At 41.3% G+C, this 21,206-nt stretch overlaps 1 protein-coding gene across 11 annotated transcripts in view; it reads right to left on the bottom strand.

Annotated features, from left to right (window-relative positions):
• auts2a (activator of transcription and developmental regulator AUTS2 a) overlaps nucleotides 1-21,206 on the bottom strand; it is a 356,846-nt gene that overhangs the window by 38,556 nt on the left and 297,084 nt on the right. The gene's annotated exons all lie outside the window — the stretch shown is intronic.

Here is a 21,206-nt window from a genome sequence, read left to right as displayed (position 1 = left end):
CATCTTTAATAAGATTCCCAAATTAAACATGCGTGGATTGAATTTAATACCAAAAAAACTGGATAATAAAAGACAGCACAATTTAAACCCTAATTGGTAGACTCGATGTTCTTCAGATGGTACATTTTTTTTTCTATAAAAGAAAATCATTTTTGTTCAAAGCGACGAAGAAGGACAACACCCGATTAAAAGCTTTACATGTTTACAACAATGCTATATTTCTCGAAAAATAATAAGACTCAATTCCTTTTCAATATTAACTCACCACAAAAGCGAAAGAATGCCAGCTACGCCGCAAGTAGCGTATTCCTTATTAGCTGAAATACTCATCATACTAAATTATTTTTATCATAATAGCTGTGGAACATTATTATGACAGCACTGGAATTGCCATAGCGGTGTTTCCTGTTTAAAGTCAAATAATAGCGTACACGCTTGGATAATAAGTACCCATCCTACCTTGAATGTATGGTGTCATTGCTCTTTTTTAAATATAATCCACAAACCCGGCGGACAAGTCCACTCCGTGTGCATGAAGGACCGCCATGCGGAGACAGAAAGGTGACGAAGAAAGAAAGACCCCCAAAAGCCGTTCGCCTACAGAGGCTTTCGGACAAAGGGAACCATGTGCCTCGGCGTTTCTTTCTACGGAACACGACAAGATCCCCTTTGGCTGGAGCAATGTGTTGTTTCCGCCACCTATATTCTCCAGAATATCCAAAAGAGGTACGGGATCCGGTGTGTGTGTAATCCAACACAGCGCTCTCAAGGCAAAAAAAAGGACCTCAAACAATCAACTCTAATTCGCAAAGCCAGTGTTTTTCTTGTGGATTCCTCTCCCCATCTTTTCCAAGGCAACCACACAAACTCTCATTCATACGGCGACTGATTGCCTGAGAGCTGCTGATGCCTTCACGGTCCGTCGGGTCCACCCACTTCCTGATCTAGAGGAGCTTCATTGCACGGTGACACATCACGTCTTTACATTTTGCGTAAAATGGCGGGCAAAAAAAAAAGACACAGGAGCCCAGCCAGACTGCAAGGCAGAGAGTGGAGCAGGGGGAAAAAAAGAGAAAAAAGGGAGGGGGGGAATCTGAAGCAGAAAGATATGCTTTCTTCCTCTGTGGACTGTGAGATGATGTCAGACACTAATGAATTCCCCAGTATGGTGCTGCTACCACGAGGCGAAGAAAAACAAAACGCTCCCTTCATGAAAAGCCACCTCTTTGCAGCCACATGTCGCACTTGGATCAAGTCCTGCACTGCAGGCCTGAATGGGGGGCAGGGGCGGAGGGGGCAGGGGGGGGTCAACTATTAAGATAGAAAGTACTTTGAGGTCATTCCGCCTTCAATGTGAGCTTTGAGCGCTCGCCGTGCCCGACTCGAGAAGGCTTACTCTGTAACCTCACAAGCTGCTACTTGACTCAACTACACACCATAATTATGTGATAACTTTATGGAACCCAGGAGGAATAAAAAAATAAAAAAAATAGAGTGACTTTGCAGAGAGTCATTTACAGAGCTCACTCGTTAGCTCTACGGCAAAAACTACCCTAACGAATAATATTCATTCATTAATTTTCTACCGCTTATCCTAACGAGGGTCGCAGGGGGTGCTGGAGACTATTCCAGCTGTCTTCGGGCGAGAGGCGGGGTACACCCTGGACTGGTGGCCAGCCAATCACAGGGCACATATAGACAAACAACCATTCACACTCACATTCATACCTATGGACAATTTGGAGTCCAAAAAATTGGGAGTCAAAAATTGTCAACCCATCGAAAATCTCAAGAGGTCAACAGCCTGACACGCTGTGTCATCTTTCAAAGAACACATTACTAAATTCATCACACAGCAACTTAACATTCGATGATGAACAATGATTCATTCATACATTCATTCATTTTGTACCACTTATCCTCACGAGGGTCGCGGGGGGTGCTGGAGACTATCCCAGCTGTCTTCGGGCGAGAGGCGGGGTACACCCTGGACTGGTGGCCGGCCAATCACAGGGCACATATAGACAAACAACCAATCACAAGTCAGCAACATGACTTCCAACACTATTGTGATAAACTTGAGTCGCAAAAGTCATCCTGTATAGGATGTGCATTTACATGCAGTCAGATAACCGGAATATTAGCAATAATCCAGTAGAGCACAACCATGTAAACACCAATAACCGTTTTGACAAATTGGAATATGCTTATATTCCGAATTGGTAATCACAAATTTCCTTGCAGGCTGCACGGTGTGAGAGTGTTTAGCGCACAGGCCTCACAGCTAGGAGACCCAGGTTCAAATCCACCCTCGGCCATCTCTGTGTGTTTTTTTTCGGGGACTGCTTCCATTCCAAAAACATGCTAGGTGGCTCCGAATTGTTCATAGGTATGAATGAGTGTGAATGGTTGTTTGTCTATATGTGCCCTGTGATTGGCTGGCCACCAGTCCAGGGTGTACCCCGCCTCTCGCCCGAAGACAGCTGCGACAGAAGCTGACAGAACCCCCCCACCCCCACCCCCACCCCAAATGCTGGCCATTCTTAACGATGCAATAGCTTGAACCAATAGCTTGTCTAATGAGTACCAACAAACTGCCACGAGGTCAGTGAATGGACAATAGAATCACAAAGTCTTTCTCTGCCAGTTCAACACCAGAAACCACAGTGCAGAAAACTGAATTTGACCATAACTGGGATCCCGATTCACTGTAACGGCGCCCGAAGGTCCATTGGTTGGACCTAGCTAACACACATGAAGTCACGGGGAATGTTCTCGACCCAAACAGTCCAAACCCCTTCACAGCGGAGGCAACACATTTCTCCAAAATTGCAGCCAGCTGCTTGGACCTGATTGGATGGATAAACGGGCCCTCACTTGGATGTTTGTGGACAAACTGATGACATACACAACAAGCGATGTTAAGTACCATCCGGTCTTGGCCTCAGGTGGCTGGTTGAAGTCCAGTCACTACGGTCAGCGTTTTAAAAAAAATCAGAGCCTGGTTGTTGGGTTTGCATTAGAAGCTAGCTGGCTAGAGACGGTGTTCTCCAAGCTGTGTCTACCTTGCCATTGGCTGGCGACCGCACCAGGGTCCAGAGACAACTGGGATCCCACACCGGGATCAACTTGTATTGTCACATATTTATACATTTTTACTGACTTGTGGTATAATATAACAGACTGGTAAGCCTACAAAAGGCTATATATTTTTTTTAATTTCTTCAATAACTTTTAAACCAAAAGTCTAAGAATTTGCAGGGCCATGAATACTGAATAAGTCAATAGAGTAGTTGCTTGCACAAGTACACAAAGTTAGCATTTTTGTATTTTTTTTATGCAGGGCTTGTGTTTAGAGAAGGAATACAGGAACTTATCCTACTTTGGCCTTAAGCACATGGCACCACTGGTTTCCAAGTATGTATTTATATTACTGTAACAACCAGAAAAAAACCCACCAGTCCTTTCCAGGGGCTTTTGGCACACCGGCAGCTGCTATGAATGAGCTGCTGTTCCTTATTTGCAACACTTCCACCATTTTAGTGCAACCACAAGTCTGTGATTACAGTCACACTGCCAAACAATCGGCGTCCAGTTTCCTCACTCTACATTTACGTTGAATTCCAATAAAATGTTGACAGAGATCCGTACACACATTAGAAATAGTGTTTCATTTCAAAACAACATCTGGTTAATAACCCGAGGTACTAAGATCAAACAAGTCTGGATGGATGCAATATTTCAGTAATTACCGGCTGCATAAGTTCTGTCATCAGCTCCTGATTGACGGTTTGTCATTTCTTATTCCTGTCTCGGATGTTCTCCACTCAAAAAACACAGCAGCCATTTATCTTCCCTTCACAAACAACTGAGGTTTAATTTTACAGGAACTCTCTCCTAGATTACAATCACAGGGGGGCGGGGGGGCTTTATGAGCTTTTCTGCCATTACATCAAATTTCCTTTGAAATAGGACTGATAACTGGAAGATGAGTGCAAGCAATCTAATATGTTAAAAGCCCTTTTTCCACATCCGTCAAAATATGTTTTGAAACATTGTCTTTTGCATCATCATTTTCAATTACTGAATATCGATAATATTTAATAAAAAATTATAACTGTACAAAATACATTAACTGTGTGTCCTAATGTCCTTATGCCTATTATACCTTATTTTTTCTGATTATATGTTTTCATACAAATATAAATGTGATTATAGGGCTGTTATTTCATGTCTGGAGGGCTCTAATAATGTTAATACAGTAATCTCTCCCAATATCGTGGTTTGATTATCACTCCCTCACTATATCATGGTTTTTGAAGAATTAGGAAACAAAATAAAAAATAATTAAAAATTAATTTGTGGTTGACTACAGCCTATTAGTCAAAAATATTCATATTTAAGTCAATGTTACGCATTTTTCAAGCATTAAAAATTCAATTACGTACAAGGCCTCCATAATGGCTACAGTCCACAGTCATGTTTATGTCATTATGTCATATTTTCTGTCGACAGTATTATATTTATTTGGTTATTTCATGTCTACAGTACTCTAGTAATGTTTTTAAAATGTACTTAAAAGGTTTTAAACAGGTTTTCTATGCTTTAAGTAAAAATAAACAGTCAATGTTTAACATTGATTCATATATCACCGATATTCATTTATCACTGACTGGTCTGGAAGCAATTAGCCAATGATGAACGAGGGATTACTGTACTTGGAAGATGGTTAACAGGTTTTCTATGCCATAACTACAAATACTGTATTTTCCGGACTATAAGTCGCACTTTTTTTTTTCCTAGGTTGGCTGTTCCTGCGACTTATACTCCAGAGCGACTTGTGTTTATGTTACATAAAAACTGTATACCTTTTCTGTTCATGTTTATTTTTTGTGTAGCTGATATCTATTCAGCCTGTTCTTTATTCTTTTATTGTTATTTTATTGTATAGATAATTATTGTCAAATAGTTTGTAAAATAAATTACCAGCAAAAAATGCGACTTATGTATGTTTTTTTTTCTACCTAATTATGCATTTTTGCCCTTGTGCGACTTATACTACGGAGCGACTTAGCGATAGATACGGAGCGATAGTCCAGAAAATACAGTATATTCCGATGATTAATATTGATTCCTACTTGGTGGAAATTCACATACTCACTTATGAGCTTGCAACAGCCTCATCTTAGGTTTCTGCCCTCTATTTCATCAGGAAATGTGCAAATGCAGCAATTTTTACTGACGAAAATGCTAAAAATGATTGGAATCCTACAGAAAATACATTTATAATACAGTTTTCTGGTTATCGTTATTCCTTTTTTCCATCATGCCTGCTTTGACTGCACGTCACCGGCTACAATATTAGCAAATGAATGCTTTCTCTGTGAACAGTTGCAAGTAAATAAAACCATTGTATTCACACAGAAACCCACACACTTGGAATTACTAACATCTCCTCCCGGTCCGTCCTTGCAATGGTTTCCTATTAATGATAAATGTCTTATTATTTTGTGAATGTACTTTTTCGTTTTTTACAGTCATTTCATCGGACCTTATCTCCCCAAAGCCTGTGGTGGGTTGTCAACGACAACTGGCTCTAATCTCCACCTCCTCCCTACAAACAGCACTGACAGGCTTTTTCCACCCAATTCCTCAGACACACAGCCAGACATAAATTAATCTGTCATTCACTGCTATTATTAATGTGAGGAGGACACATGGCTGTGCAAGCAAACACACAAAGAGACAAGTGCATCCAGCATTCGCAACTAAACTGGGACACAAAAATGTGCCAAAAGTGGAGGAAAAAGAAAAAAAAAGCCTCACGAAAAGCTTGACGCATTTGTCTATTCAACTGCCTCAATCAAATATTCGAAGATGAAGATGTTAAAATCTGTTCTACGCTGACGACCAGATTTGTGTGTTAGTATTAAACATCCAAATAAAGACAGATTGAATGAGTCTTCTATGCATGGCTTGCATCTACAGCATTTTCAAGTGTGTGGGTAAAGTAAAGAAGTTCTGTTGATGGAAAAAAAAAAAAAATTACATGAAATATGCATTAATATTTGTATTAATATTTGCACCAGCTGGAGAGTATCAAATCAAATGCTTTTAAGATATTTTATTCTCTGCTGAGTGAAAGAAACCGAATTGGACTGTTTAGATAGCTTAGGATTATACGTATATCCAAGCTCACCAGAAGCTGATCTGACTTTTACAACAAAGTATCAGAGCCTTCTGCACGCTACACTTCCTCCTTGCTGTCATGCGTGTTGAAATTCACATGCAAGCTCATATATCATGAAATCAATAAAAATATAAAATTATTTAGGAGGGCTTAAGAACATTTCAGGCCATTTCTTAAAATAGGCTTGCTTATTAGCCTACTTTTGCCCTATTATATGAAATTTGTCAGAGATTTTTTTAGTAATTTTTTTTAAATCAATAAAAAATTTAAATAAAATCAATAAAAAATGTCAAATTATTTAGGGGGGCTTAAGAACATTTTAGGCAATTTCTTAAAATAGGCTTGCTTATTAGCCTGCTTTTGCCCTATAAAATGACATTTGTCAGAGATTTTTTTTTTAATCAATAAAAAATTAAAAATAAAATCAATAAAAAATATCAAATTATTTAGGGGGGCTTAAGAACATTTTAGGCCATTTCTTAAAATTGGCTTGCTTATTAGCATGCTTTTGCCCTATTATATGAAATTTGTCAGAGATTTTTTTTTTTAAATCAATAAAAAAATTAAATAAAATCAATAAAAAAATATCAAACTATTTAGGGGGGCTTAAGAACATTTTAGGCCATTTCTTAAAATAGGCTTGCTTATTAGCCTGCTTTTTTCCCTATTATATGAAATTTGTCAAAGATTTTTTTTGTAATTTTTTTAAAAAATTAATAAAAAATGTAAATAAAATCAATTAAAAATATAAAATTATTTAGGAGGGCTTAAGAACATTTTAGGCAATTTCTTAAAATAGGCTTGCTTGTTAGCCTGCTTTTGCCCTATTATATGAAATTTGTCAGAGTTTCTTTTTTGTAATTTTTGAAAGCGAGTCGGATTCATGGACCATGTAATTTGTGAGAAAATATAGGAGACTCACAACACATCAGCCAGGGAAGCAAAGGAAAAGTATTTCTTCCGCTTGTTAAAAGCCTGTTATCTACTCATCTGCACGTGGCCCCTGAAAGCAGACCAGGGATGTGGGAGTTCAAGATAAACAGCCTGATCAATGCCGGACATTATCTAGATCTGGTTGGCAATAATCAGATCCGGTTGACATTGTGGGCGCAGAAAGCGCTTCGCTGTCAGCAAAAACAAACCTACTTCACTGACCATCAGTGTAATGTCCCTGCCAGGGGACTCGCTTTAGAAAACCAATGTGGACAAGAAAATTGGTTTAACCTTCCCTTCCTCAAATGCTATTGCACCACACTATTACGCTACATTGCGTCTTCGGAAGAGAAATTGGAGACCCTTTCCTCTAAATTACAGACATTGTTGAGGAATGTGGGCCAGGATGTCGTCGATAATTTAAGACCAGTCAATCACTCGCGTCTCTGTCAACTCAACTTTGAACACAAATATGCAAATTAGACAGGGATGTTAGAATCAGAAATCAGGATTATTGTCATTATTATTGTCATACAACGAAATTTGAGTGCAACTCCATGGTGCGTTTTGTAGAAAATAAAAATAAAAATAAAAATAAAAATAAAAATAAAAATAAAAATAAAAATAAAAATAAAAATAAAAATAAAAATAAAAATAAAAATAAAAATAAAAATAAAAATAAAAATAAAAATAAAAATAAAAATAAAAATAAAAATAAAAATAAAAATAAAAATAGGCAGGTGCTGTTCAGAATAAATGTAAATATATGTACATCAAAAACAATAACCTCGCCTCTATGAGGGTGCTGGAGCCTATCCCAGCTGTCTTCCCTTGGTACACCCTGGACTGGTGGCCAGCCAATCACATATCAGGGCACATATAGACAAACAACCATTCACACTCACATTCATACCTATGGACAATTTGGAGTCGCCAATTAACCTAGCATGTTTTTGGAATGTGGGAGGAAACCGGAGTACCTGGAGAAAACCCACACATGCACGGGGAGAAATTCCACATAGAGATGGCCGAGGGTGGGATTGAACCCGGGTCTCCTAGCTGTGAGGTCTGCGCGCTAACCACTCTAACGCCGTGCAGCCCTTAAAAATAAAAATAAAAATAAAAATAAAAATAAAAATAAAAATAAAAATAAAAATAAAAATAAAAATAAAAATAAAAATAAAAATAAAAATAAAAATAAAAATAAAAATAAAAATAAAAATAAAAATAAAAATAAAGCGCTGACATTTTGCACTTGTTTCTGTGACACGCAAAAGTGAAACTTATATCCAAGAATCCTTGTGAACACACATCATCTGATCCTAAATTGTTACTGGAATTACAAGAGCCAATAAGTATAGATTATGTAGACGAGGCCTGGAGGAACACCTAGGTGACCCGACCCAGTCGGGCTTTGAGTTTTGAGCCCCCTACGCGATTGAGGTTGACATCTGCGTTGACATAATCGATATTTCTTTCCCGAGAGTGTGCATAACGCCAACTATGGTAGTGGAGGTGAATGTACCCACATTAATAATTAAGTCCTCTACTGGGCACATATGCATTAGTAGGATAATTTCAATGTTTTGGTCGGAAATAGCCAAATTTAATTTAATAATTCTTGTCAGAGGAATTTATCAGTGTAGTACACCCCCCCCCCCCCTTGAAGCATCAAATCTTATCCAGACAGAAACATTGCACAGTGTTTTACAAACCTAAACCTACTTAAATTTTCATCCCTAATCTGCATGTCTTAATATTTGCGGCCGCCCTGGAGACATCTAACCACCAAAGAACCGTAGCGCAGGAACCCATAACTCCCCCACCTCCACCCCATGAGAGCAAAAAGATCGAGGAGACAAGAGGAGGCGGGGACATAAAGGAGCAGGAACCAGGAGTGAAGAGACGAAAACAACACAGGAGGAGACCAAAAAGAGGGAGACACGACATCCAAGCAGCCAAGGAGGGAGGGAGCTGTGGAAGAGAAAACCCGCTGTGTCTTTTCAAAAAAAGAAGGACTACAGGAAAAGCATTGAGGAAATCACCACTGAGACCTTCTATAATAACTTGTCTGACCCCCTCCCTCCTCCGGCAACACCCAGCGGGAGGAGTATGGGCGAAGGGATTAGAGAGACAGCCCCTGTCATCCCACTGCACCCAACCCTAACACTCCACTCACACATGCCTCTCAGGCTCTCATTGCACTCAACAGCTCCAGAGTGGGGCCTCAGATAGTCCCTGGAGGTTGACACAAGATGGGCGACGGACATCAAAAGCCTGCAGTGGGGAGGTGGGGGGGTGGTGCAGGCAGCAGGGAGGTCTCTGCCCAGTCAACCTCCCTTCTGTCTGTAAGCTCTCCCCCCCCCACATCCCACCAAAGAACCCCACTGGTCGTGGAAGGGTTTCTAATTGTGTATTGTGCTAAACGTTGTTGTGTTCTGCCAAATGAAGCCTCTCTGCGAAGAACTGGCAGATCGGCAGAGCCTCTACGGCCACGCCGATTCTCGCAAATAACCACCAATTAGCAAATTAAGCACGGTGGACGTTAAATTTGTCCATGTCCTCACTTCCATGTTTACTTTGACGATAAGTGTTGATATGAAGAGTGTGTATCTTCCAGCGGCTTTATTGTCTCTTTTCCATCACGGCATTTAATGACTGTTGCCTGAGACGTGACCGGGAGCACATGTCTATGATGGATGATCATGTGACAAGTGTGTTTATAACACATCAAAGTCCAATGAGATGCTACCTCAATGTCTTCCCTGGCCTCGTTTTGCCTCACGCGGCTCATCCCCACTGAGTGTACGTAAGACTAGAATAAGACATAAGAAAAGTGTGTGTAAGATGGTGTACTCTGCATCTTAATGTAATCTAATAATTATGACTTGACTTGACTTTTATTGCAAATGTTGATCCTCAATCATTTATTCATTTTGGTGCTGGAGCCTATCCCAGCTGTCTTCTTCGGGCAAGAGGCGGGGTACACCCTGGACTGGTGGCCAGCCAATCACAGGGCACATATAGACAAACAACCATTCACACTCACATTCATACATATGGACAATTTGGAGTCGCTAATTAACCAGTGGCTAATAGTCTGAAAATAAAGAATTTATTTTAAGAAATGCTGCAAATGTTTGACAGACAGTATGAATGGCCTGCAAGAAAATACGTGTCACAAACGGCAATTCAGCAAAAAAATGCGATATTTCCTTTACTATATCATGATATGGTATCATAATTTTTGGACTATCAAAATTAATATATTTTGTGGCCGTATTCAACCACAAAACAGTAATTCATTCATTAATTTTCTACCGCTTACCTCACGAGAGTCGCGGCAAGAGGCGGGGTACACCCGGACTGGTGGCCAGCCAATCACAGGGACAAACAACCATTGACACTCACATTCATACCTATGGACAATTTGGAGTCGCTAATTAGCCTAGCATGTTTTTGGAATGTGGGAGGAAACCGGAGTACCCAGAGAAAACCCACGCATGCACAGGGACAACATGCAAACTCCACACAGAGATGGCCGAGGGTGGAATTGAACCTGGGTCTCCTAGCTGTGAGGCCTGCGCGATAACCACTCGACCTACGTGCAGCCCGCAAGGAAATTTGTGATTACCAATTAGGAATATAAGCATATTCCGGTTTGTCAAAATGGTTATTGGTGTTTACATGGCTGTGCTCTACTGGATTATTGCGCTAACCACTCGACCGCCGTGCAACCGATCCTCAATCAGAGAACATCAAGTTAGGAAGTGCTCCTGAGCTGATGCCGAGGGTGTTTGGCGCTTGCTCAAAGGCACCTCAACAGTCTAGCATCTCTGCAACACTCTCAAAACCGGCATCCTACGGTTCCCAAGCCCAAGTTCTTACAGAGTGACCTACATATGGAGCTGGTTGCGGCCCGGAGACCGAGGTCATGGCTGGACTACATGGGGTCTTTCTGTTGACATGAGTGAGAGGGCCTCTTCTGCTTTGAAGCCTCGTATATTTAAATATTTCATGACTGCTTCTACTCCAGACCCTTTTATCTGATTTGCACTCTGGCTTGTGGCTGCATTTCATTAATAGCACAGCGAGAGGAGTTAGTGTCTATCAAACGTTCCCATCAGCCAGGCACATCCGAGGGAGCACACGCCCACACCCTGTTGGCCCTGTTGGCACTCGGGCTTATCAGAGCGACGATCTCATTAAAAGCTCGTAACGTTGACAACAATTACTGATAAGCCTAAGCGTGTCAAAGCACAACATGATGTTTACAATGATTAGCATGCGGTGTTATCAGCGGGGATGCTAATCAACGCTCGTGCTTGGCGTTTCACGAGATCACAAGGCTCTTTATCTGCCACGATCGATAAAAGGCCGGCTGAAGACAAACCTGAGCCGAGCTGTCGTGATTGTCGGCAGCTTGCTTTGCTTACAGACTTTTTGAAGTTCCGTAAAATGCATTTGTTCAAGCTAGACTTTTGGGATCCCATTATGGACACACACCAGTGTTTCCCATGCTTTCAGGGGTCTCAAACACGCGGCCCGCGGGCCAAATGTGGCCCGCAGGACACTAGTTTGAGGCCCCCGCCTTGATATGAAAGTTTAATGCTAGTGCGGCCCGTGCAAGTTTGATATGGATGCTGTATGGTATCATGTACCCAGAAAAAATTATTACGTTTGATTGATGTTCATGTTAAAGGTTAAATAACTGTAAAGAGTTATCCTCCCTATCCGTGTGGAAGTGGTAAGTTTTTGGCTATTTAAGTTTAAAGGAAATAACTTGAAGGCTACCATTTAGGTGGCTAGCTCTCTAGTTTGCGAGTTAGCATGTGTCTCAAGACCCTGCAGTTGCGCAATATGTTGTAAATAAAAAGAGTATAAATGTGACTATAGTCGTGTTTTGTCATGTCTACAGGGCTCTAATAATGCTTTGTTCATTTTAATCTGAAAAAAATAATTTGTCTACCCACCAACTATATGTGGTTTCTTAAGTTTTTATTATTTTTATTATTATTATTATTGTATTTATTTATTACTTATTGATTTTCTTTATTCTTGATTTGTTTATTTATTTTTTTCATCTTATTTTGTGCAGAAAAATAAAAATTAATTGCTAACCACTCGACCGCTGTGCAGCCTGGTAATAAAATTATTTTTCTTATTAAAATTTTTTTATAAAAATATGTAAACTAATAGAAATAAAAATATATCTAAATTCATATTTTAATTAATAAAAAATATTATTATATATAATGTCACTGTTTTTGTAGGTTTATTTTTTGGCAATATTCATTCATTCATTCATTTTCTACCGCTTATCCTCACAAGGGTCAAGGGGGTGCTGGAGCCTATCCCAGCTGTCTTCGGGCGAGAGGCGGAGTACACCCTGGACTGGTGGCCAGCCAATCACAGGGCCCATATAGTCAAACAACCATTCACACTCACATTCATACCAATTTGGAGTCGCCAATTAACCTAGCATGTTTTTGGAATGTGGGAGGAAACCGGAGTACCCGGAGAAAACCCACGCATGCACGGGGAGAACATGCATACTCCACACAGAGAATTAATCATTACAATGTAAGTCAATGGGACTTTTTTCTTGTCAGGACCTCCTCTGTGAATCACCACCTTATCGTGGTGGAGGAGTTTGAGTACCCTGTGTTGTCTTGAGCGACTATACGCCCCTGGCAGGGTCTCCCAAGACAAACAGATCCGAGGTAATGGCCCAGACAAAGAGTGATTCAGAAGACCCTATGAATAAAAACAAGGGGAGGGACCACACTTCACTCGGACATGGGATACCGGGGGCTCACCCTGGAGCAGAGCCAGGCCCAGGGGAGGAGATTGCAGGCAAGCGCCTGTAGGTCGGGCCTTCACCAGTGGGAACCCCCACCAGCTGCAGGGGCAACCATAAGTAATTATATATGTTTACATAATTTAGGCTACTTGCAGCACACTCGGCTGCAGAAGCATCTAACTGATCTTGAGAGGAAAGAGCCTACCCTCATCCTTGTGGTCCAGCATTGTTTTGCACTCATGTCCATGATTCTTAATCAGTTTAAATTATAGCAAACGCAAAAGATAAATGGTGTAACACTATTACAAAACATAAACAACTTGTTTAATATCACTCTCGTACCCTGAGGGCCCAGTGTTCACTCAAGTAGGCTCCTGCTGAATGTTCTGCTGTCAATCCGCCAACATGGTAGCCTCACAATGTGCACATTTAGGACGCAAAGTGTGATGGCAGTGCAGAGTTTGTAGTGGAATGTGTCCCGCAGGCAGATGTCCTTCACTCTCAAAGGCATCTCTATTACGAGTAGACAAGCGGCTCCTTATGTCCCGGTCACCAGACTCTCATTCGTATTACTACACCAGTGCACCCTGCTCCCTGCCAGCATGGGCCCGTGTGGAAATGTACTGGCCCACTCGGCGCTCCTCTTCACCACGAGAACCACTTTCACTTGACAAGTCGGGCTTCTGTATGGCAAGAGTGTCACAGGGAGCACTCATAATAATTTGTACTGTACTTAACGCTCGCTTAACACCTACAGTCCACTTAGTTAAACTATTTGATCATGGATCTGGACTTTTTAAGAGTCCAACAGAAAAATACAAAACAACAAAGTCCGAAAGTTGCAAACAATGCAGCGTTGTGTGATTGCATCACACGAAAAACACTGCTTGAGGGGTAATCCATCTGAAGCAGGGTACAAGAGAACTGGTGCACTGTTACCCACAGCGCTGCAATCTATCTGTGGTGGTGGATTGCGGGGAGGGAGGTTCTCAGGGGTTTGTTACATTATATCTTTTTGTGGAGGGGTTCTGTATATTTTATTTTTAAATATGCCAAGGGGCATGTTGTCCCCGTTTTCTCCGGGTTCTCTGGTTTCCTCCCACATTCCAAAAACATGCTAGGTTAATTAGTGACTCCAAATTGTCCATAGATATCTGTGAAGTTGTGGAATTACCGTTTGTGACACGTTTTTTCTTGCAGGCTAGTCATACAGTCTGTCAAACATTTGCAGCATTTCTTAAAATGAATTCTTTATATTTAGACTATTAGCCACTGGTTAATTTGCGACTCCAAATTGTCCATAGGTATGAATGTGAGTCTGAATGGTTGTTTGTCTATATGTGCCCTGTGATTGGCTGGCCACCAGTCCAGGGTGTAACCCGCCTCTCGCCCGAAGACAGCTGGGATAGACTCCAGCACCCCTGTGACCCTCGTGAGGATAGTCCAAAAATTACCATAGATACCACATCATGATATAGTAAAGAAAATATTATCATCGTTCACTCTGTGAAGTTGTGGAATTGCCGTTTGTGACACGTTTTTTACGGCTATTCATACAGTCTGTCAAACATTTGCAGCATTTCTTAAAATGAATTCTTTATATTTAGACTATTAGCCACTGGTTAATTGGCGACTCCAAATTGTCCATAGGTATAAATGTGAGTGTGAATGGTTGTTTGTCTATATGTGCCCTGTGATTGGCTGGACACCAGTCCAGGGTGTACCCCTAAAAAAATAGTCCAGCCCTGCATGGATTCTGCAGAAGAATCCTTGCTAGTAGTTGTAGTTTGGGAAAAAGAGCATGCTAACAAAAATGACAGCATTTCTTAACAGTTTTTAGTAAAAAAGTATTTTACAAACGGCCTCTTAGGGCTGCTGTGTTCTTTCAACATATGACTTTTTGCAGCCTGGTCTAAGCGGAGCCCCCACAGGAGGCCATCAGCGTGAAAGGCCACCCAGTAAACTGCCACAGCTAAGCCGGGCTCACCCTGCACTGTGTTTACCAACATCTAGCTTCAACAAGATGATCTGACACACACACACACACACACACACACATCTCTAAGAGGATTTGCAATGGCAACAGTGACAGGCTGTGTTGATTATCCAGGGAGAACGCTGCAGCACCGCAACACGGTTTGACCCCGCCTCACATGCTCGGATGCACAGGTAAACACACACATACACACACACACACACACACGTAATCTCTGAAGAAGCCTTGCCAGGTCCAATAACTGTGATCCAGTTGGATCGCACAGTGTAGCCAAGCATGCTTTTGGGCTTTGTGCTAATAGGTTTAACTCGGTAACAACAAGGGACCTGTGTTTCAGCTGCAATTGATCGGCTTAGTTTGCCTTTAAAATCATGCAGCATCATGCTAAAGAAAAGGAGGTCACACACGTATCTTGTTGGGCCGCTTTGTGGCATCGCTTCCACAGATTCCAACCACTGTCCTTCCACTTTTGACTGTTAACCCTGTATTTTAATAATGTCATATTAAACTATGAACTGGATGCCGTTTGTGACACGTATTTTCTTGCAGGCTATTCATACAGTCTGTCAAACATTTGCAGCATTTCTTAAAATGAATTCTTTATTTTTAGACTATTAGCCACTGGTTAATTGGCGACTCCAAATTGTCCATAGGTATGAATGTGAGTGTGAATGGTTGTTTGTCTGCCCTGTGATTGGCTGGCTTATCCCCACGAGGGTCACGGGGGTGCTGGAGCCTATCCCAGCTGTCTTCGGGCGAGAGGCGGGGTACACCCTGGACTGGTGGCCAGCCAATCACAGGGCACATATAGACAAACAACCATTCAAGCTGGTTATTGTGTGTAGCTGCTCTATAGGACATGCAAACTCCACACAGAGATGGCCGACGGTGGAGTTGAACTCGGGTCTCCTAGCTGTGAGGCCTGCGCGCTAACCACTCGGTCGCCGTGCAGGCCAAAATAATACACATTTAAGAAAACTTTTACATATTTCTCAAGTATTTGCAAGCATAAAAACTGCTAAACGAGGTAAAACACAAATACGCTACAAGCCATGATGACCACCACAACTTACCACAAAATACAAAGAAATACAGCTGAATAGGCGCAGGTTCTGGAAGCACTATAAAGCTGGTTATTGTGTGTAGCTGCTCTATAGGACATGCAGACTCCACACAGAGATGGCCAAGGGTGGAATTGAACTCGGGTCTACTCGCTGTGAGGCCTGCGTGCTAACCACTCGGTTGCCGTGCAGCCCAAAATAATACACATTTAAGAAAATTTTTACATATTTCTCAAGTATTTTCAAGCATAAAAACGGCTAAACGAGGTAAAACACAAATACACTACAAGCCATGATGACCACCACAACTTACCACAAAATACAAAGAAATACAGCTGAATAGGTGCAGGTTCTGGAAGCACTATAATGCTGGTTATTGTGTGTAGCTGCTCTATAGGACATGCAAACTCCACACAGAGAGTGGGATTGAACTAGGGTCTCCTAGCTGTCAGGTCTGCACGCTGACCACTCGGTTGCCATACAGCCCATAATAATACACATTTAAGAAAATTTTTACATATTTCTCAAGTATTTTCAAGCATAAAAACGGCTAAACGAGGTAAAACACAAATACGCTACAAGCCATGATGACCACCATTCAACTTACTACAAAATCCAAAGAAATACAGATGAATAGGTGCAGGTTCTGGAAGCACTATAAAGCTGGTTATTGTGTGTAGCTGCTCTGTAGGACATGCAAACTCCACACAGAGGGTGGGATTGAACTAGGGTCTCCTCGCTGTGAGGTCTGCACTCTAACCACTCGTCCACCGTGCAGACCCTTTTACAATCCTAACTGACTGAATTCCATAAATCTTTTTCCAGTGTGGTTTTATTGTTTCTTGCCTTTGTCTGAAGGACAACATTTTCAATACAGCTCTTAGAGAAAAGGAACATAGGCTGTCGACTGATTAGTCCGCTCCGATGGCCGCATTGTTACCTGACAACAGTGGGCGGGTGTTTGACTGGCCCCGAGGAGGTCATTCATTCACACTGACGCTCTGACCGGGGATATTAGAGAAGTGCCTTTTTGTCATGCTCGATGGAGCTCAGGCTTTGACTCGATCAAAGGTTGCCGTCTGCCGGGGATCTAACAACGGCAGAGTGGCCTATAAGCACCTGACATCCACTCACACTCCAGGCACAATAACACCTGAATTCACACCAGAAGCAAAAGAATGTGACGTACCAGTCGGCATGTTTTTCGTTATCGAACCATATGCTAGTTTTGTGCATGTATGTTTCGCTAATAATACCCACGGTCCCACAAAGCTGCGGACCTTGAGGTGACAGAAGTGTCAAAACAACATATTGGTTTGACTTCCTGTTCCTGTCAGGGAAAAAAAAACACACAAAAATTCTGATTTTTCTCTTCATCTTGAAAATGCATTTTTCACAAGTTCCTCCTCCAACCCCCCCCCCCCCCCCCCCCCTCAACCATGTTCCTCGACATTAAAAAGCAATTTCGCACTCTCAGGATTAAAAGCGCATGTGAAATTGAAGGCTACACTTGGTGAGGACATGAAAAATTGAGCGGGCTCTTTATATTAACAAGGTTGTGCTCCGCGCTCAGCGTTTAGATCGACCAAATGGAATCTTTTAGCATTACTAATTCATCCCCGGGAAAGTGGGATGATCTTTCTGACTGAAAACACACATCAGCAGCTAGCCGGCTTCAAATACTATTTCAATGTTTTTAAACGAATCGAGACCAATAATATTTAATTCCGATCTGTTTATATGCAAATATGTATCTTTTTCATTGATCGTTCAGGGTAACTTTTCATTATTTCTTATTCTGTTTGGGCACATATTATAATTTAATTTCCATCTATAAATCTATTATCTCAATTGTACCTTTATTTTCCATTAAACAAGGATTTTTTACTTTGGAGAATGACCAGGGAACTTCCTGTTAACCGTTGGTTGGTGTGTTGGTCTGATCTGGTTTCAACCAGTCTATGGAAATTTGTATTGGGTCGTATTTTTGGACAACATTTTTATGTTTTTGGTTTAAGTACCGGGCCGAGGTTTCAGTCAATCTGAAACTAGTATTAGATCTTATATATTAGATATCTTATAGATATATATATTATATTAAATATTAGATCGAGTCAGCAACCTGTGGCTCCAGAGCCGCATGCGGTTCTTCAGCCTGTTTGTTGCGGCTCCCTTTGCAATGCTTGAATATTCAATGCTTGAATCTGGCCAATCTGGTCAATGCTTGGTCTATGGCCGAACCCGGGGGTCAGCAACCCGCGGCTCCAGAGCCGCATGCGGGTATGGCTCTTCAGCCCCCTTGCAATGCTTGAATATTTTTTAACACCTGAGTGGGGAAAATGCCGACAACTAATTTATAACCCACAAAGCATGCTGGGAAGCCCATGTACTTTTACATTCTGAAACATTTGTACGCCACATAAAATGATACGGCGGGTCGAATCTTGGTCTATGGCTTAACCCGGGGGTCAGCAACCCGCGGTTCCAGAGCCGCATGTGGCTCTTCAGCCTCTTTGTTGTGGCTCCCTTTGCAATACTTGATTATTTTTTTCACACCCGAGTTGGGAAAATGCACGTCTTCGTAATGAGTTTAAAAAACATCCAACTTTAGTGGGCAAGGGGGGTGAAATGGCTTTTTTTCATAGTAAAGGTTGCCGACCCCTGATCTAAACGATACCAAACAATACACATGCGGTTACTTTTACTTGCAATTTCCGAAGACTGAGTCGACCAAATGTTGACATCAAGGGAAGAGAGTTTGAGCGTTGACTTGCTGAGTGTGCAACCCGGTAATTGAATTATATACACTAACTACAGTATAACATATCATCACAATGCAATTCTACCCATTCAACAAATGTTGTCATCTGTCAATTGCATTACAGTCAGTCCAGAAAAGTTAATCAACTCCACATCTGATTTCAAAGTCATTCCCCTCCTCCATCCTCCATGCAAGCAGAGGCTGCAAAAGCTGGCCCGGCTCCCGTCACATGGCTTACATTATGATAACTGCTCTGCAGCAAATGTCTGATAATGCAATCAAGCAGCTTTGAAGCTTGATGATTCTCCAGTGCCTGCTGTAATGAGGGACAAATGAAACCGTCAGCGTCTGCCGATCCGTCTGATGAGAACTTCATCAGAGGGGGAGAGCAACACACACACACACACACCTGTAAGGAATTCATACATCCTCAGCCAAAAGCAGTGAGACCTGTTTTGGTGTGTTTTCAAGTACGCATGGAGTCCTATGGATGTAATGGATGTAATGTCTGTTTTGGTGAAGTAGTTAAAATAAATTAATAAAAATAAATAAATTGGCCTTGTGCGACTTATACTCCGGTACGACTTATAGTCCAGCAAATACGGTAATCAACTGAAAAAGAATCGTTACCATCCAAATACCGTATTTTCCGGACTATAAGTGGCACTTTTTTTCCTAGGTTGGCTGTTCCTGCGACTTATACTCCAGAGCGACTTATAAATGAAAGAAGTGTTTATGTTCCATAAACACTGGACACCTTTTGTGTTCATGTTTATTTTTTGTGTAGCTGAATAAGCATTGTGTTAGCATATCTTACACCTATTCAGCCTGTTCTCTATTCTTTTATTCACGTTAGAACTTGCCTTCCAAGAGGACGTAATGTCTGTTTTGGTCAAGTAGTTTGGAAAATAAATTACCCGCAAAAAATGCGACTTATGTATGATTTTTTCACCTAATTCTGCATTTTTGGCATTGTGCGACTTATACTTCAGAGCGACTTACAGTCCAGAAAACCCAATAATCGACTGAAAAAAGAATCGTTACTGTATTTTCCGGTCACCTAGGTTGGCTGTTCCTGCGACTTATACTCCAGAGTGACTTATAAATGAAAAAAGTGTTTATGTTACATCATATGGGCATCATTTCTGTCAGAAGTTCAAGTTCCAATCACTTTCGTCCCTAAAATGCTATGCACAGTCACATCACCTGCAGCCATATACTTCGTATATTACGTGTTTGTGTGTGTGCGACCTCCGAGAGCAGGTCACTCCCAGATAATATCTCCCCACTCAACGGCGATAACTATCATTGCCACTTCTACGGCCACACACAACTGAACAAGGACAGCCCGGTCACATTTACGACCCGCTAGTGCTGAGGCGTGACCCTCTGTTCCTCTGTCAGACTAGATAAATCTCCACTGCTCACTGATGGCCTGCGTGACATCTCGAAAAACAGTTAACCTGAGATCATTTTGCTGACACTGAACAAGAGGTGGCCTCCTGGGGGGGGAGAGACGAGGAGGACCATTGGAAAATGGTGCCTGTTCCAGGTCATAGATACTATCCAGGATGGAGCCATAGAACCGATGAGATACAACATGATACTCAGCACAACTTGCAAGTTTGGATGATATAAGTTATACCATATTTTCCGGACTATAAGTCGCACTTTTTTTCATAGGTTGGCTGTTCCTGTGACAAAAAAGTTCCTCAAGAAGAAGCACATTCAGACCTTGGAATCAGACCTTGGAATCTTCTTAAAATAACGATTAGGTGAAAAAAGAACAGGAAAACTATATAGTTGTCGCTTGTTTATATCGTTTACCGTATTTTCCGGACTATAAGTTGCACTTTTTTTCATCGGTTGGCTGTTCCTGCGACTACTTCCTACTCCAGAGCGACTTATAAATGAAAAAAGAGACGTAATGTCTGTTTTGGTCAAGTAGTTAAAATAAATTACCCGCAAAAAATGCGACTTATACTACAGTGCGACTTATGTATGTTTTTTTCTACCTAATTAGGCATTTTTGGAATTGTGCGACTTATACTCCGGAGCGACTTATAGTCCAGAAAATACGGTAATTGACTGAAAAAAGAATCGTTACCGTCCAAATACTGTATTTTCCGGATTATAAGTCGCACTTTTTTTCATAGGTTGGCTGTTCCTGCGACTTATACTCCAGAGCGACTTATAAATGAAAAAAGTGTTTATGTTCTGTTTTGGTCAAGTAGTTTGTAAAATAAATTACCCGCAAAAAATGTGACTTATATTCCAGTGCGACTTATGTATGTTTTTTTTTCTACCGAAGTATGCATTTTTGTCATTGTGTGCCTTATAGTCCAGAAAATACGCTAATCGACTGAAAAAAGAATCATTACCGTCCAAATACTGTATTTTCCAGACTATAAGTGGCACTTTTTTTCCTAGGTTGGCTGTTCCTGCGACTTATACTCCAGAGC

This window comes from Doryrhamphus excisus, chromosome 11 (assembly GCF_030265055.1).
Source record: "Doryrhamphus excisus isolate RoL2022-K1 chromosome 11, RoL_Dexc_1.0, whole genome shotgun sequence".
In the NCBI taxonomy this organism is placed as follows: Eukaryota; Metazoa; Chordata; class Actinopteri; order Syngnathiformes; family Syngnathidae; genus Doryrhamphus; species Doryrhamphus excisus.
The sequence above is the reverse complement of the archived record's forward strand: the minus strand, read 5'-3'. Positions and strand labels throughout refer to the sequence as shown.